This window comes from Lissotriton vulgaris, chromosome 6, assembly GCF_964263255.1.
Source record: "Lissotriton vulgaris chromosome 6, aLisVul1.2, whole genome shotgun sequence".
In the NCBI taxonomy this organism is placed as follows: Eukaryota; Metazoa; Chordata; class Amphibia; order Caudata; family Salamandridae; genus Lissotriton; species Lissotriton vulgaris.
This window is the reverse complement of record NC_141694.1, coordinates 597,553,511-597,573,605: the sequence shown is the minus strand read 5'-3', so window position 1 is coordinate 597,573,605 and position 20,095 is coordinate 597,553,511.

Here is a 20,095-nt window from a genome sequence, read left to right as displayed (position 1 = left end):
CTATTGCAGATGATGCAGTGTTGATGGCAACATTTATTGCTCCTAATACAGCCCGCCCGCAGCATGCGTCATCGCTGGCTGTGCACATGCTGAATGCTTTTGATGTGGCTATCTGAGTGCACTAGAACTGATGGACCCTTTATGATACAATCTTTTTGTGTATTATTTCAGATCTATTGCTTGTGTCTCAGTATACCACAAGTTGTGTTTCTTTTACGATAGAATTTATTCTGTATTATTTCACATCTACTGTCCCTCCCTTACTGCAGCACAAACTATTGACTCTTTTATTATTGAATTTCTGTGTGTGATCCAATGATTGCTGTTGTAGTTGGTGCTAGCAGCAACCATTCCCTGAGGGCTGGTTTACACTCACCCCTCACGCATTCAGCACAGACGTCACTGGATATGTGACCCTGGTAATAAAAAGGTGTTGAGTGCACGTGCCCGTACCAACTTCCACTATCTATCTGTGTCATTGTGTTCATTATCTATGCATGATACTGCCGCTGGGCTGTACCACATTACATTGTGCTGTGGACAGCGTATGCAACCATGTTACCTCTAGCAGTGGCGAAACGTTTGGTTATGTAACTTTTAGGTGCATGGCTATCACAGGTGGAAGGCTACTTTACAGACCATGAATATTGATGAAGATGATGGATGCATGTTGTGTGTAGTGTAAGCTATGTGTACATAGCAAAAGTTTTTCAAAAAAAGCTCTATAGGCAGAAGAGGTGTGTCTCATCCAATGCTGTAGAGAGAATGACTAAAATGGGTGGCATTTTCCAACTGCTACAATGGGAAATGTTATGAAGTAATCAAATGCTTTTTTTAAGGTCACATGGCAACTGTGCACCCAGCGTGCAAGGAGACCGCACCGACGCGATTTTGAGAAAATATATTTACTATAATATAAGTTTATTACAGTTAGAAATATATAAATGTTTAAAATATTTTAGGTTATCGCTTGCTCTCATATATACTTTAAAGTTATTTAGATATAGTTTTGAGCCATAAAAAAAAAATGAGGGAAAGGCATACCCGGTGTGACACTATACGTCTATGATGTAACACAGGGCCTGGAAGCGTGCACTCATCACATACGCAACGCGCAGCGGGCGCAACCTTATACATACATGACGAAGCAGGCGACTTGGTACATAAAGCAATACATCATTTTTAAAGTAAAAAAAAGGATAATAGAGTTCCAAAATGGACATTTGACTCATATAAAACCAAAGCAATTCGCCTATTATAGTTAGTTGAGCTAATTATAACTTGCGCGCCCGCAATGCACTGCTGATGACGTCACATATTACATCACTCATGACATGGTCAGTGACATCACTGATGACATCTCAAATGACGTAACTGATGACATCATCCACGTGATATTCTGATGCACATACTGATGCTTTAATGTAAACTTTGATACACCCACTCTAAAATACAGACTACTATTTTTAAAACCGTATATACAACAATGCCAGATACTACATACCACCGACTATTTTCTAGGTCTATACACACATCCAGTCACTTATACATACAGTTACTCATCAATACAATACTATAATATGCACTCATACACCTATACATACAGTCACACTCCACCACTCAACCACAGAGTTACTCACACACCTAGTCAGTCATGCAAAGAATGAATCACATACCCATTTACTCATGTATACAGTTATGCACAGCAATTCAATTATTTATTCATACACCACATCACTTATTTTTGAAGATACTAACAAATACTAACTGTCTTATACAATCATTGATGCAAGCAGACACTCATTTATACACCCATTCTTCAAATAACTTAATCTCATGTATAGTCATTTATATACTCCAACACTCACATATACTGCCCTACAACATATGTAGATACTCACACATATACCACTGACACATTAATTCACTCACCAACACACCCATACACACACTAACTCACCCAAACAGCCCTTCCCAGATGCACTTTTGAATCCATACAACTAGTGAATCACCCACTCAGACATCTATATACAGTCGCACCCCCCACCCACCCACCCACACACTCAGGCAGCCATACAGATACTCAGACAGCAAATCAATAACCCATATAGACACTCATGTAGCTACTCCCCAACATATGCATCCGCTTACACATCAACTGAGAGACTAATACAGACTTTCACACAGTTTAGCCACTAACCCATGCATTCAGTAAAACACATTCAATTACTCACTTATACAGTCAGACACGCACCTACTAAATAATCCATTCAGGCACTTGTAAATCCACATATTTGGACTTTACAGAAACACACACTCACTGGATGATGTCATCAGATATGACAAAGGCAGCTTTAATGGTATTCATGAACGCAGTGACAGGCAGTCCATGAAACGATAATGGCAGACGCGTTTCAGCTTTGGTTTGCTTTTTTCAGTGCCGGTTTCATGGGCTCCTCACTCTCCCAGGGGGTCTATCCAGGTGGAATTTATGAAGTGACTGCTCCCAGTCAGGTGATTGCTTGCCCCTCCCTCTTCTCAAGGGTGTGTCAAAAGATCACATTGGCCTCACCAGGCAAACTGCATGCTGGTGCTTCAAAACACAAAAATTAGTCTGCCCCCCTTAATTAATCCAAAGGCTCAGCTAGAGTCCAATATTAACAAAAAGAAGGATGAGCTCACTGACACCAGAACAACAGACCACATAATCAAAATCACACCATGTTAGAAAAATATCAAGATTATTTTATTTGTTTTCTACAATAAAGATATATCATTCCATTAAAGGGAGATGACAACACACAGATAATATAGAACAATGAATAAATTAATACACGACCCCCAAACAAACCTACATCTTCGTCCAACAAACACCCCTGACGCACTCATTCAGGAGCCTCACAAGTATCATACTCTCAGTCATACCCAAACAATCTGTACACATTCCAAACTCATCATACTTCAAGAGTCAGATGTAGCACAAATATTCTGTCTGGAAGCTCTCCCCGACACGGGATCAGAGACAAGATGGCAGAGTAGCAGGACAGACTACAAAACGCCAACGCGCGTTTTGGTGCAATGCCAGTTCTAGGGAAACACCTTCATCAGGGCAGTCAGAGTAGGGGCAGGGGGAAGAAAGGAACACGGCATACTATCAGCCAAAGAGTATCGGAGTTGCGGTCCACAGACTGGGACTCAACGTCGATTTTACCCGTAGCTTTCAGGGGTACAATGCGATATGACCTCAACTCAAGCCTATGCCTTAATACCAGGGAATGCAAGGTGAGGATCCAATACCACCGCACAAAGGGTCAAGTGCTCCAAGAAAGAGTGATCAATATGCGGGGAGCATCCAGCTCAGAGGGGCAGAAAAGGATATCCACACAGGGGTTCCTCGGAAACGCATCAAGGAAACCAGGATCTGATGAGGATCCTGGGGCTGTCGTAGAATAAGGGATATTCAAAATGGTAAGGATATTAGGTTCTTAGGTTCCGTTCCTGGGGGGTCAGAAGCTATGACACACCACCACCGTGCTGCAAACCGCGAGACGAACGGGCCGAGGGTCTGTCAAGGTCCCCCATTTAGTAATAAGGAAAACCCAAAACCAAGTGATGTCCAAATACTGGATTGGACGTCGGGCCTCACACCAGACCGAGTGCCCAGTGGGGATTAAAGCTGCTTTGGAACTCTTTGTCAGGTAAATGAATTTACCTCCTCAACTCCAGAGTGACAAAGGCAGCTTTAATGGTATTCATGAACAGGGTGACAGGCAGTCCATGAAACGCTAACGGCAGACTCGTTTCAGCTTTGGTTTGCTTTCTTCAGTGCCGGTTTCACGGGCTCCTCACTCTCCCAGGGGGTCTATCCAGGTAGAGTTTATGAAGTGACTGCTCCCAGTCAGGTGATTGCTTGCTCCTCCCTCTTCTCAAGTGTGTGTCAAAAGATCGCGTTGGCCTCAACAAGCGAACTGCATGCTGGTCATTGGAGTCCTTCAAGGTTCCCCATTTAGTAATAAGGAAAACCCAACACCAAGTGATGTCCCAATACTGGATTGGATGTCGGGGTCCACACCAGCTCGAGTGCCCAGTGTATGTATATATATATATATTTCACCAAGAACTCCTTCCTTACGGACAGAGCAGAGGCCACACAGGGGAATACCAGGGAAACACTTTAATGATGGCAAATGCATTTTGGCCTGACGGCCTTCCTCAGTGCCAAGCAGTGTTCAGGAGGTTTTACAATCCCAGTTATTTAAAAGTCCTATTTCGTTGTCATTGGACAACGGCAGCTCCTCCCCCAACACAGGTGTTTCTGCTCACCGATCGTAGCTCACAGATTTGGAGTGAACTACTGGTCGCAGAATGCTGTTTGCCTTCAGGTAAGTGATGCAGGGGGGAAATGTGATGCCATAGTGATCTTACTGCATGCTGGACAGTCACTGGTGATGTTGGGACCAATATCCTGCTGCGGTGTTTGTCACACGTTTCCCCGGGTCCCCAAACCACATCAACCTCCGTGCCCTGGAGTCCATCCAACGGGGGTAGGTATGGCCGTGCATCCCGCCCAGTGCAAAGTGAAATCACTTTACAAACGTCTTCTCTCCGTCCGACGCGTAGAGGTGGGCACCAACTTTTCAATGCCTTGAAAGACGCCAATAGCTGCTGAGGCAACAACCAGAACAATTGGGGCCAGCTTGCAACGTGGGGGCCTCTGGCCAACGCTTAAATTATCACCAAGAACTCCTTCCTTACGGACAGAGCAGAAGCCACACAGGGAAATACCAGGGTACACTATCAAACTTATCGATAAAAAGTCACTTTTTCAGACTCATGGATATATTTATTTTTCAATATTCTCATTAATTTTCTTTTTTTTTTTTTAACAGTTCTTTATTCAGTACATTTTTACATTAGTCCCTTCCCAGCTTTAGTCCCTCCCCACCCATGCCCAGCCAGCTTATACATTTTTTTTTCCTTCCTTTCTTTTCCCTTCCTTTATGGTCAATACATTTTTTAAAAAAAAAAACATAAATATAAACACTTATTTCACTAGTTTTTGCTGAATATGAAAACATATAATGAATAACATATTAGCACATTATTAAAGAAAAAGGAAGAGGAGAAGAAAAGAAGAAAAAAGAAGTAACTAGATTATTAGCTCGATAAATTATATAAGTTAAGTATATTTATTTTCTATTTCCATACTCATTCGTCCATTCGTTAGCATGTTTATTAAATCATGTTATTTTCACATGATTTATAAGTTACTTGCTGCCTATCATTATTCGTTATTCGTTATTTTGCAGCCAATTAGTTAGGGGGCCCCAAATCTCGAGACCCCTTTTTTTCCTTTGTAGCCCCTTCCTCCTGTATATAGCTATTTCTAGGCTATAGCTAGCTAAGAGTCTTGATCGCCACTGTTGAAATAACGGAGGCGTGGGATCAAGCCATCCAGTTGCCAGACAGATCCTAAAGATGGCCATAGATATGGATATCAAGCCCTGTGTTTCTCTGGATCTTAAACCTTGTTCTAATCCCAACATTATTTCTGTTGTCGTGATAAAGATTGGACATTGAAAGATTTCAGAAAGAAATTTAGAGATTTCTGATCTGATAGTAGTTAGTGAATGGCATGTGGCAAATATGTGTACTATATCGGCAGCATGTGTAGCACATTTTGGACAATTCATACCTTTCCCTATACTCCATTTAGCAATCTGAGACGGTGTATAATATAGTTGAAAGAAAGTCTTATAATATTGAGCCTGTAATTTCGTGGATATTAGTGATGTTTGAGAGAATTGAAATGCTGATTGTACGTCGTCTATAGTGACGTTTAGTTTATTTTGCCATTTGAGACTATGTCTATCCAGATCATCTGGTAGCAGTGAGATTAATGTTTTATAAATATCTCCTATTTTAATAGTGGTCTTGCCTATAATTTCCTCTATTATTGAGACTTTATGAAACTCGGCCCTACCTCCCCCTTTTTTAGTTATGAAATCTCTAATTTGGAGGTATTTGAAAAAATCCCTATGTTCAAGCCCAAATTCCATCTTTAGTTCCTCAAAAGATTTAATAGCCAATGGTGAAAAAAATACCCCCAAATGTGTAATTCCTGTATTGATCCATCTGATCGTGCATGTATCATGAAATATTCCTGGGATGTTATGATTTCGGATGAGACTAGTGTAATACGAGTATCTGCCAATTCCTAGTAATTTACGGATGTTAGACCAAGCATTGTAGATACCGAACAAAGTTTTAAATCGGACTTTTTTGAAGTGATTGTCATATGTTAGTCGCCATAAATGGTCACTTGTTTCTGTCCCCAGAATAAGTCTGCAAGGAGAAGGAACTCATTAATTTTCATATACATTTTCATATCATAAATATTAGTGGTTGATAACTTTTGTGATAAAACACCACATTGTGATATTCTGAATCCCATTCAAAACAGATTAAGACAATGAAATTCCGCAGTGAAGTTGCAGTACTACTTAGAGTTCACTGTTCCTTTTTTTGCACAATCTCTGAGTCACTCTATGCCTGTAAGGGTATTGTTTTGCATTATACTGGGTGCTCCCTTTTGCCTTAACAAAGCTAAACCTCTCTGAAGAGCTGTAATGATAGAGAAACAATGCATCGGGGTTGCTTTAACTCAATTCAGGTTAGCTTGGCTGGTATTTTACAAGTTCAAAGCTGTAATATTGTGCCTGGAGTAGTAAAAGGCTTTTGTCATTGTACAGCTTGGCATGATATCACTGTGCTAATCCTATGCTTAAAAACTTTGCTGTAGAATTGGCAAAAGACATTGTCCCTTTCTATCTTGGAGTGGGTGGTCCTATGCTAATCCTATGCTTAAATAGTTTGATAGAAAAGCAGACATTTGAGGTGAGCAAATTTAGTGTTGCTGGTGTTGAGGGTGCTCTTTACAGGAGCTGCTTTCCACCCAAACCTGAGAACTACCCAGAGTTCTCTGCTTCTTTTTGCATAATTTATGTGTCTCTTTCTTATAATGACTTATAGCATACAAAAAATAAACATGTAATAAATCTTCTTTTTGCTGGTCACGGTTCATTAAAATCATTGTATTCCATTCAATATCATCATGTATGATGTTTCCAATATCATCATGTATGATGTTTGTGTGAGGTTACAGCAACATTTTGGTTCATTTACTGCCTATGGGCCTATTTTTCTTTCACGTCATGCTCTCTTGTTGCATGTGGCCCCCTACTCTATCATGCTATTGTATTGCAGTAGTTTTTCATGAGGTTTTGTTTGAAAACTAATGAGATCAAAGTCAAAGGAATAACACAGAACATTTTAGAGGTTTCATGCTACACATAAACCGCCCTGTTGCACCCACCCCACTCAAACAGCAAAAGTAGTAGGTTCCTGACTCCCCTGTATATAGACACACACACACACACTCTCTTTCTCTCTTATCACTAATATAATCCATTGGAAACTTGCAACTTTGAGGCCCAAACCACAAGTCTTTTTCCTGCCATACTTCAGTGAAATGACTAGTAATAGGAGTAACATACATATGCATAATGAAAGCATGATTTACAAATATACAATGCAAAGGTGTATGGAGTTGAGTGTATTATGTGCATGTGCATTATACTCATGTAAAATCTCCACATAGGTGTGCCGGGTCAGAATTATCAGGTCAGTGTCAGATAAATGTTCAGCTGGCTATATAACAGGCTTTAACTATTCTTGAGAAGCAGTTATGTTACTATAATAATCAATTACAATCTAACAGGTAATTTAATTTCCGTACTGCAAATCAGGTGGGCAATTAGCACAACATGTGTACCTCAGAAAAGGCTAAAACACATGCAGTTTGTACACTATTTTTCATTATGAAGACTGCAATTCAGTAGAGGTGTAAATTGGGCATCCTGCTAATTACAGTATCCCAAGCACTGGCTATTGCATGGCACTTGTTATCAAACCTAAAAAGAGTGATCTACAAATAGTTTAATAATCCCCATTACTGTCCTGGTGAGAACTCTATTGAGTGTTCATTTAAAATTAAGCTACCTAACTGTAATATTATGTGATATTCTAGCCACTGCTGTTTACGTTAACAAGTAACTGGGTCTGGTTCACACACTGAAACCAAATAATTCTGCTAGTAGTGCTTGGAAAAAGACTTCACCACCAAGTGAAGTTATATAAAACACACTTAAATTGCTGTTAAAGGTAATATTTTGATTGTGCTGTACATGTGCTGGGGTCTGTGATGGTCGCCTAGAATACCTACTGAGTACACAAACCACAACATGAAGGAGTATGCTGCTGAAGTGACATTGGTAAAATGAATTTAATTTTATTAATACTAACGTGTGGGTGTAGTATAGGAAGACAGTAATGAGTCTTTGAGCAGTCCCCTGGACATTAACATTGTAAGAAAACATGGCTTTTTGCAGATGTTCTCCCACTTCTCTGCCCTTATTTGGACTACTAGATGCTGGTTTTCGAATCTCACAGTGTTTCGAATCCTGCTAACCAGGCCCCAGTCCAGTGCTCTCTCCCTAAAACTGTTATGTGTAAATTCGCAAACCCAACTGACAAGGACTTTAGCCACCTTATAATTCCCTAGTATATGGCACCAGGTGTACCCAGGGCACGTGCCCCCAGAGCCTGCAGCACTGTTTGTGACCCAAGTAAACTACTGACAGCAGGCCTGCCATTTAAGACTGCAGGAGCAGTGTACACTGCTTGAACTTGACTTTACTCTCACCGTGTGTGGCAAAGTCAAGGTGCCTTCTTTGATATATGCTAGTCACCAGTAAGGAAGGTCTCCTAAAGCCCACAAGGCATGGTGCATTATATCAAATGTGTAGACATATAAGTGCAAGCTTATATGACCCTATAGTGCCCTTTACCATCAAAGGACACTATAGGTGATAGACGATCCATGGGATAACAATGGGCTGGCACCTGGGCAGACCAGAGGTTGGCAGCTCCATTATGGTACTGTCTAAATATGTCATTTTTGGCATCAAACAACTGCCTTCCTACCCCTGACACAAATCTAGAATAGGCGGTGATGTGGCATGCACCTAGATGGTTACCTTAGAGGTAGACAGGATTGCCTGCCAGGCAGTGAGATCCCTTCCAGGAGTCAGGAACAAAGGTCTGGGCAGGAAAGAGATCAAACCTCTTCCTTCCCAGGCAGGCAGTGAAGTGGCACAACAAGGTGTTAAACATCAACGGCTGTACTGCCTCTGATTTGCATCAAGACTGACTCCCAGAGGAGGAAACAGCCATCCCCCTGCTCCAGGCACATTGCACCCGGTCAGGCAGGAAACTGGATAGTCAAGGAGGTTTACATACCCAGAAGATTAGCCACACCTCCAGGGTGGACAGCAGGTCTGTACATTGGATGAAGGGTTCTGCCATTTTTAAAAGTGGAAGAATGTAGGGTTCTGGGTAGAAAAGATGATTCTCACACCCGGATGTGGTGATCTCAGGGGCAGATTGGCTATAGAGACTACCAGCCCATTGGCTGCTTCCTACCACACCCCTAACTCCCCTAAATCTAGAATGTAATGGACACTCCTGACACCAAAACCTCAGTTCTGAACAACCTATATTAAAGAGGACAGAAGAAGAAGCCCGTGTCTGCAACAACAGGACTTGCACAAAGCAAAGGTGGAATACTCCATACCTGTGGCAATGCTACTGGAACTGACAGATCGAGACCACTTTGAGGCTCTCTCTTTATTACCTAGACCGAGGCACCTCTGTGGAAGCCTGGAGCACTCTCAGACTCCCCTGGACTAGTGGCACTAGTCCCCTGTAAACTGCAGGTAAAACAATGATACAGATCAAAAGAATCGCTGGCTATTGGGAACTGTGTGTGATTTCCCAAATCCAGATGGTCTAGTGCATTGTGGGAACTATAGTCCTGCCTCCAACAAAGTTACAGGCAGCTACCATGCTCCCCAGGACTACCAGAAGTCAAAGTACCTTTTTTAAGGATTGCCATTGCCGAGGTTGCCAGTCCAGCAACCGACCCCTTCATTCGATGCTGCACCTAGAGGGAACTCCAGCTGACCTTCGACCGACATCAGCAACAACCCCGTTGTTGTGTTTTCACATCTTGTTCCCATACAGCACCATGTAAGCAGTGAAAGCAGCTCTACCGCAGCTCCTGTTCAGTAGCAGTGGCAGCCAGGACAACTGTGCACCTGAACTCCACAGGCCCTGAAAAAATTGAAATGACTGTTGTTATATGGTTCTATTATCTGCATCACCTTTACCCTGCAAGGGTGCCACACAACTCGACCTGCAAGTGACCGATTGACACTAGTGTTTTTTTCCATTGACCGCAATGTTAAATTTTCACTGTATTATTTTGCACTGATTTTATATTGTTTCTAAAATCTGTAACTCCAGTTATATATATACAAGTCCATTCTTTGGGTATTTAAATTAAGATAAAAATACATTAGTTTATTATAAATTAGTGTTGGATTTCTCTTGAGTCGAGTCACTTACTTATCGTCCATACAGGTACTCTGAAATGCTTAAGACATGGTCCTGTAGTAAAGCCTGAGTGCTCTTTTCCATACTACCAAGATATATTCAATGCTTTTGGTGTTGTATGATGAAAAACAGATTACATTGTTTTGGGTTTCATTGATATTTGATTTAAGAAGTCTGGTAATTGACTGAAGGAGGGCGGAAGCCCTACTTAAGCAACAACCACAATCCTTGTCAGTGTGACCCACCAAAGCCACTCAACGAACCTGTGCTTAACCCTCTAGTAGCTTGGCACAAATAAGACATGTTTAGCTTAGAGTAAATGTGTAAATTATTTCTGCAGCACACAAACAGTAATAAAGTGAAATCACCACCCAATTTAGAAATCAGGAGTACATTTTGATAAGTATAATGATACCATAATAGCAAAAATCCAATCAGTATAACAGGAGATATTCTAACATTTTCAGTGAAAATAGCACCTGATAGCTCAAAGTGTCACTCATGATCATCTGGTTGTGCTAGACCGGGAGAAAGTCCCAAGTTCAAGTCGGGCAGCGGGGAAGGTCCTCGCTGTAGTGTGAAGAGCCAATCTAGCTTTGTGGATGGTCATATCTGTACCTTTACATTGGTAGCCTTTTTTATTTTTATGGAGTAGAAATAAATAAATACTGTAAGCTTAGTTAAATAGAAAAGAAAATGACATCAACAAATGTACTTATACAGGTAAAGGACTTATACAAATAACTCTAGTCTGATCATTTTCCAAGCCGTTGACCATCATCTACTATATATGCAAATAGGTGATTTAAAGTGCAACAGTTGTACTTGATTCTTCTGCCGTAAAGTGCAATACATAATGTAAATCTAATTTCAGGACAAATTTTCAATAGCTCAACTCCAGCTCCTTTTTGCATTGGCAATCATAGTGGGCTGTCATTGCTGTAGTGTGAAGTGTGGGTTTTGATTTGCCATTCATTGCTGACAGTTGCTTTCAACAAAAAGAGCAGGTCTCATCTCACTGGAACTTTGTTTTAGCGGTGGTCGTAGGAAGCAGAGTCTTGGTAAAGTCGCAAGGAGCCTGAGCCTCAGGATTTTCACCTTTCTTCAGTAGGAGTACACTCTGATATCATCCAAGAGTCCAAGACCTCGGGAGGCACCGCTTTGGAATCAGGGACTCACACCAGCAGATTCCAGCAGGGCTCAGTTAGGTCACATTTCAGGTCCAGGCAGGTCCAGTTACAGCAGGTCAGCTGGGCAATTGAATGGAGGCCGCTGAATCATGTTTTGCCCCTGTAGCTTACACAGGAGATCAGCCAAATTACCCTTGGATCACTCTCCTTATAAAGGCAAGCAGGTCCAGTGTTCCTTCTCAGACAGCAAGGCAGTCCTTGAAGCATCCGGGCATAACTCCGATAACGAGCAAGCCCTATTATAACTTCCAAAGGTCCAGGAGTGTTCTGAAGAGTGGCTCTGGAGTTTCATATTTATACCTGGTGCCAGTCTTTGTGTGAGCTGACTCCCTGTCTTACCCCGACAAATAGTTCTGGAAAATTCTTCCCCTGTTTATGCTCCAAACTGTCTGGGATGACAAGAGATGGGGCATGCCTGGTGTCAGGTTTCTTTGTGTGAGCAGCAGGCAAAGCCCTTGAAGTGTATGTAGGGTTGGGTACAGCCCCTCATATATCACCCTGACTGGATAGCCCATCATGTCCACACCTAAGCCCTTTTTGTGTTACTGTTTGAAGCAATGCACAAATCCTTAAAACAGAGCCATTCATGTTCATGTGACCCAGGACATTGGCAGAAAACACAAATGTTTAGGACAAAAAAATTTCAACTTTTCAAAAGTGGCATTTTCAGAATTGTGAGTTAACATCCGACTTTACCATTACAAAAGTTTTTAAATTGCAATTCATTTGAGAGCAAACAGCATATCTCTTGTGGCTCCCAATTCAAAGTTATCATTATTAAATGCAATAAAGTAACCCAGTGTAAGTCAAATAGAGAGATGGGCCTTACAACAGAGAAAATTGCTTTAGGAGTGTTTCACTGCAAGGACATGCAAAACTTCAGTACACATGTCCTACTTTTTAAATGCAATCCATCCTTCCCTACTTAAAGAATGGCTTAGGCTTGTCAAAATGTTTATTTTGCCAGGTCAACATGGCAGTTTAAAACTGCACACACACAAAGTGCAATGACAAGCGTGAGACATGTTTAAAATGATCACATTAGTGAGTGACGCAAGTGCTGCAGCCCACTAGTAGCATTTAATGGAGAGGCCCTGGGTACATGTAGTACCATCTACAAGAGAATTACAAGTAAATTAAATGTGCAAATTAGGTGTAAGACAATTTGAGCATGTTTTAAGGGGATGGCACAATTCACTTTAGCACTGGTTAGCAGTGGTAAATTGCACAGGGTCCAAAAGACAACAAAAATGCATTCTCCAACACAGAAGGAGCAAACGCAAAACGTTTCTGGGAATACTACATGAAGGATGTCAGGTTTAACTTTTCCTCTGACTCTCTTTCACTACCCTTGTCTGATGTATTATGAAATTGCTAATGTTAATTAAGTCTCTCAATCAATGGTTCAACACCTCAAATGCCACCAGCAGAATATGTACTAACCTGCCTGGGTCATCATGTTGATTGCTAGCACTACAAATGTCTGTATCCAAGCTGGAGCTGTCTATTATATTTTGAGCTTAGGTTACCAGTCCATTTTAACAATAATCAATATTCTGTGCCAGGCTGACTACCAAAAGATATACAATGATGAAAAACACCTCAAGCATCTTGTAATTTAGCTTAATAGGATGACTAATGTTTTTCCTTTTTAGGATGAAGCATTGTGATTTTATATGTACTATTAAAATACATAAAGAGAAACAGGAGCTGTGGTCCTAAAATGCCATTGTCAGTTCTGGTGACATGTGGTAGGTGCTTTTTAAACATTCTAAAGGTATCACAGGGAAAATGTATCTGTGACTTTTCCACATACACATATGTGGTCACCACAAAAAGGGTCCTCAGTGCCAGCCCCATTAACTTCTCCCTTCTTCCTGGGAGTTAAAGATATCAGTCATTGAAAAATTATTTATTTCCGCCATTCAAGCCATAAAAGCACAGACAAAAAAATCAAGTACAATTCATACGATCGAATATCCCAATACGGATTTCATTTTTCAAGATGCAAATAGCTTAATAAAGTGCATGTGCATTACAGTATTGTTTATAAAATTCCAATAAAATTTGAGATTTTACAAAGTACACACACCAATAAAATATTGCAAGATGAGATTAAAAGAGACCAATTACAGTGGTAGAATAGAATGATCAGATCGGGCCGGACCTCATTTTAAAATAGCTTGCCGTGCACATCACATGGAAAATAAATGACGAGAAACTGAATACGCAATAGGGATACTAGTGTCATATGTTAGTATCCTGAAACCTGTGCGCAGTGGTTTGTTCCGAGGTTTCTGCATAACTGCAATAACCATCGGTGTCTCGCCTTCTAATATGCTGGACAGAAAAATAGTACATGCTGATCTGTCTCCGGTGTGTTAATGCATGCCGGGCATCCCTGCGTTGATGTGCCTCCCCAGTTGTTTGTGAAAGCTCGTAGTGGAAGTACCCCATACCTGAACTGTAAATAAAGCTTTTTGGCAAGGGCTGGCTGAATGTCATTGAGGGCAGGCTCTAACCTATAATGATGTTTTGTCTCTAAGAATGCTGGGGTCAATGCACCAGTCGCAGAACTCCCCTATATTTGAGTGAGTTTGTACTCCCTGAAGCTCCTTGACAAGGCCTTCCTGTATGTTGTCAAACAACTTAGTTCAGTGCTGGCTCTCAGCTCACCCAATCCCATTACTGTTAAGGAGTTTTTAATGTAGGCCAGCCATGGGATTATGCTCCCTCCCTGTAAGCGTAGCACTTTCTTCAACTCTTCCCTGTAAGCAGCTAGTTCTGGGGTACTCCATAGACGTCGGCAGAATACAAGGGGTCTGAGGGCAACGTCCTCTGCAACTGGTCCAACCTCAAGATCCATTCAGAGCGGTGTGAGCGGTGTGCTTGTGGGAAGACCCAGAAATTATCCGACAAAGGAATTTTCCATTTTGGATAGAGAATCTGGTGGCCGGTGGCCCCAGATTTCTGCCCCATACAGGGTAGCGCCCCTGGATTGTGCTTTGTAAATTTCCACCACCGGCCCACCGGTTTTATGGGTACACTTCCTATGCATCTTTGCTATCCCTCCTGTTGTCTGGTCCAGCTTTAGACTTGCCTTCTTTATTTGAACACCCCAGTCCATTTTTTCAGTGAGTGTAATTCCCGGGTATTCAAAAACGGTCACTCTCTCTGGTGGTTTCCCATCTAGCTGGGGATTTGGTTGTGTGCTGTTACCTGCATTATATTCCATGTATTTGGTTTTCTGTGATTTGATCTCTAACCCTCTACTTTTACAGAGGAATAAAAGGTGTCTAGGGCTCTCTGTATTCCCATGGGAGACTTTGATAGCAGGAGGGTGTCATCGGTGAACATCAGGCTGGTACCTTGCGGTTCGCCAACCTAGGTGTATCTATGTCCTTCCCAGCAACGAAGGCCTCCACTAGGCCACTGATGAAAAGGCAAAAAAGGGTCGGGCCAGCACGCAACCTTGTCTTACACCTCTGTCTATAGGTATGGAATCAGTGAGCTCACTGTTTTTTCCATACCTAATTTGGGCAAAGTTACGTTCGTGGAGACATTTCAAATGGTGACAGAGATATAGAGGGGCCCTCAAATTTAATAAAATGGCCCACAATCTTTCCCTGGGTACCAAATTAAATGCAGATTTTAAGTCCACAAAGATCAAGTAGAGGCTGCCACCCTCCAAATGCACTGTCTTCCAATGCAATAGTTGCAACCTAAAAATGTGATCTATTGTGGACATTCTTGCTCTAAATCCGGCCTGGTAGGCGCTGAGAATAATATACTCCTCCATCCAACTCTGAAGTCGGCCCAGCAGCACTCGGACATATATCTTCCGACTGACATCTATGAGGCTGATGGGACGATAGTTGGCAGGGAGGAGTGGTGAGCCCTTTTTGTAAATCGATGTGATTTCTGCCCTAAGCCAGATGAAGGGAATCGGCATTCCCTGCAGGATGGCATTAAACAGGGTCCATAAGTAAGGGGCCCAAATAATAGGTTAATTACAAAGGAGGTCACCAGGGATCTTGTATAAGGCTGGAGCCTTGTATGGAGTATCCTGTTTAAAGCATCCGTTATCTCTTTTAGGGAAATTGCGGGAGCATCAAGGCCAATTAACTGGGGTTAAAGATGTCAATTGCACTGGAAACATTGGGAGTGGGTGTGAACCTAATGGGAATTACTGGTGAAACTCAAGATCTCCCTGAGGGATGAAGAATTACAGGCACATTAGTAATTGTAGGTCTGAACTCCCTCTGTCATGCCTCATACACTAAGTACTTTCACCTAGAGATTTTAGCTACTTTTAGCACTCAGAGTCCCCACGGTGAAATATAACATGTTGATGGATTTGCAGCTGTTACTGCACCTATCAGGAATTCAAGCGACCTTATAATTGGCCATATGGTAGTTAAAAGTCGTATAAAGGGTACTTATTCCACCCTCTTAATAGCGATATTTACAATGAGCTATTGAAGTCTCTATAAATATGCATTTCAATGTGGGTGTATGGGGTAATTGATGGTCCTTTGACCCAGGTGTATAAAATAGGTTGGATTTATTAAAGCTTAGTTCCAGGTTAAGCTCCTTTTCCTTTTAAGGTTTAAGTAGTTCCAATATTTTTTTGTAAGTTCCTTAGTTGCAGTAGTTTCTTAGTTCATTCAAACACAGACTCGTTCCTTCATGCGAAAGTTCTTTAAATTGTCGCCAAATGTGGTAATTGATGGTCCTTTGAGCCAGGTGTATAAAATAGGTTGGATTTAATAAAGCTTAGTTCCGGGTTAAGCTCATTAGAATAAGATTGGTAGATATAAATTAATCCCACCAGGAGCAGCCTCCCTGCCGCTCAGCCAATCTGCCATCAACTGACACTCTACTCTCAAGCCAGGCACTCCAACATTCCATGAGGTCATCAGGCATTCTAACACACATACTAGCTGAGCAACAGGGAAGACACAGCCATAGCAAGAAAAGACACAAGTCAATTATAACAGTGTACATAAGTATTATCAAAAGTATTATTATAAACAAAATATTATCATACATACAAAATATTATTCCATACATTAATATTGAAAATACACAGCAATATGACCAATTTCAAAATAGGTCTGTCCATAAAGTCATTCAGTAATTTCCTTAAATGTTTCATTTTCTAATACACTTTGCAGTACTCTTGACACATTATGTGAATGATGTATCGAAATTTGCATATTAAGTTATGTCAAGTGAACATAAATATGGCTGACCTTGCTGTTTCGTTATTAATGGTTCCTAATTATTGGCACATTATTATATTCCAATGTTCAACAAACCCATAACAACGGGCTCCCAAAGAAACCCACTCACACTATTCAAAACACCAGAGAAAAGAGACAGATGTGTCCAAACCAGCCTTAAAACTCCCCATCGACTCCCAGAAAATAAAAATACATTTGTAAATAAATAGACATGCACAAACACATACACACTCTTCTAATGACACAACCAGGCCATAATACCATACTCTCTTACGTTTAAAGTTCAAAGAAGATTTTATTAAGTTAAAAGGATATAATGTCAAAAACAATAGCATAAAAAAACAATAAAAAGAAAAACCAATAATAAGAAAATACATGGTATAAAATACAACAGTAGAGTCAGAAAGCATACAAAGAGAAAAAATGCAACCTGTGAAAAGCTAAAACAATGAAAACAGCTCTATCATATTGGCAAAATTTTGTAATATATGGGAAATGAAAATAAAGGTAAGTGAAGTAAAAAGGAAGTCATGGAGGTTTATCTACTTCTTGTTGCAAAGGAGTAAAAGAGGAAAAACGCCTAGCACTAGAGTCTATAAAAGATATCACCGGTTCCCACAAGGCTAATCGTTTGGGTGCCAAATGCTGTGGATACACAAAAGTAGTATCTAATCTATGGTTATAACAGACAGCGTACCACCATGCTTGAAATGAAATTTTTGTAGAAATCCTTCCAATTGGTGGTAAGTTGTTGAAAGGCTACTGCTAGCAGTAAGTCAATAATTTTGGTAGTTACATGAGAATGTTCCCGAACAGGAGATAAGCAACCTAGAAAGATATGCAAAATAGAGAAGGGGTGATTAGTGTGAAAAATTCAATTAAGTTGTGACCAAACTTTCTCCCAGAAGGCTCGAACCAATTTGCATGTAAATAACATGTGAAACAAATCTGCTTGTGGCGATAGGCATGACCAACATGAGTGTGAGATGTCTGAGCAGTATGAGTGAAGAACAGAGGGAGTAAGCAGGAGTCTGTTATAAATAAAAAAGAGGGTCTGTGTCGTGTTAACGGCTCTAGACCTCTCTCACGTTTAGAAGAGGCAGACAGATGGATAGATAGAAACGACATCATATGTGTGCGAGTATCCTTTGTCACAGTGTTAAAGGTCTGTCCTGGAAAGGGACAATAATGTGAAATGGTTCACATGGAAATGAAAGAGAGGGCATGGACGACAATTGGATCAGGTGGTATAAGAGCAGATGCTGCACAATAAACCAAGAAATGAAAATACACATCCAGGCAGCATGTGTGGCACTTGTGGGTGAAAATCGCTGTGGCAGGCTAGGCAAAGCTAAAATCTCCTTTTTGACTGGGAATCCCATCTCCTCTAATGTGGCTCCTCGAAGGGCCTCGAACAGGTTTTCAGAGGAACAGCCCTGCTCCGAAGACTGCATTTAGGTCAATCAAGATAAAGTTGCAAACAATTCACTCCCCATGCTTCCATAAGCAAATACCTTCATTATAATAATTGATTCAAAAGTGCATTGTGGTAGAATTCCTCTTCCCAATTGCGATGCAATGTCACCATTAAATCCTATATTAACCAGCCTTTCAACCTGTGTTTCATCAGAATAATTGGCCTTTTAGTAGATTCGACTAACTGACAGGAAATCCACTAATAATTACCTATGGCAGCATTTGTACTATTGTGTTGTCCATTAGGACACGCCACTAATGAATGCAGATATTTTAAACTATTTCTGTCCGCAGACGCGCAGATCATCATTGCAGTAATTCTGTTTGGGGTCGAAGGCATGCATCAGTGAAGATACAACCGATGTTTAATTGAATTCAGAAGAAAACCCCAGTATGTAGGACAATCACTACAGCATCTTCATATATTAATTTTGCCAATTTGTGAGGGTATCATGTCAACTTTATGACAAGCTTACAGATTTATTCAGATGAGGATGAAATTCGGGGCCACGCTCCCCATACGTAAGTTGTGTGTTCGATGCTTCTAATAGGCAAGGTACTTTCAGCAGCATATGCTTTGTCCGCACTGCGAACAATGTGGCCAAATGAGCGATATATCTATAAACGCAAATCCATAAATCTTCAATAGTCCGGTGGAAACTCAGTGGAGGAATCTTGGAGAATTCGTGAGGTAAGATAAACGGAAAAACCTGGGCAAACATATTTGAGATTACAACTCGTGCTGTTTTTGTCGATAATGCTATTTAGATAAAGCTTGCACACAGTGGAGGCTTCTTGTTCTGTGAAAATAGTAGCTAGAAATGCATATAGTTATATAAACTGCTTAAAAAAATATAGAGGCATGGAAACAGTGGAGGCTAAATATTTGAGGGGTCGTTAGAAGTGTAAGTATGCCACCTTGTCTTAGATATAGCTAACGTTAATGACCTGGAATTATTAAGCATGCTGCTGTATTACACATTGGGGGTTGTACCCGGTTTTGTTATTCGCCCTTACACACACACACATAGAGAAAGGTTTTTTTTTTTATTTGCATGCGTTAATTTTCGTGTGCTCTTCAAGGTATGACATTTTTTTTAATTTAGTTATTTCATTTGTCTCTGTGAAATGGAATATTTAAAAAAGGGTCGTTTTGGATAAAAATGAATAATTTTGTACGTGCCTCTCATACTTCATCCACGAGTTTTATTTGTATAACAATGTTGACTTAACAGTTTTATTAGAAATACACACAATTATACAATTATGCTTTATATACACCAGGGGACGGGATAATTTACATCGATAAAATCTAAGGGCCTATTTTAAATGTAGTCGCGTTTGTTGGCTTCTATGCATATGTAGAATAAACTATACATCTCAGTGATTAATAATAAAGGAAATAATTCAGCTTCCTGTGTTCGTATTGCATGCGATGTGCTGCATTATGGTGGGTCTCATTAGCAAACATTTAACAGCTAAATTTATAGTTTACATAAAGATCTTTGTGTTTTTCTTGCAACTAGCTATTTTGTGCACTTTTAAGCACGCAGATATTAACAATACTGTAGAACATTGCATCCTTTCAAACCTTACAGCTCTTCTACGTATCTACGCCGGGTTGTGTGCTTTTGTACTGGCCTTTTAGCTGTTTTCTACTTCCCTCTT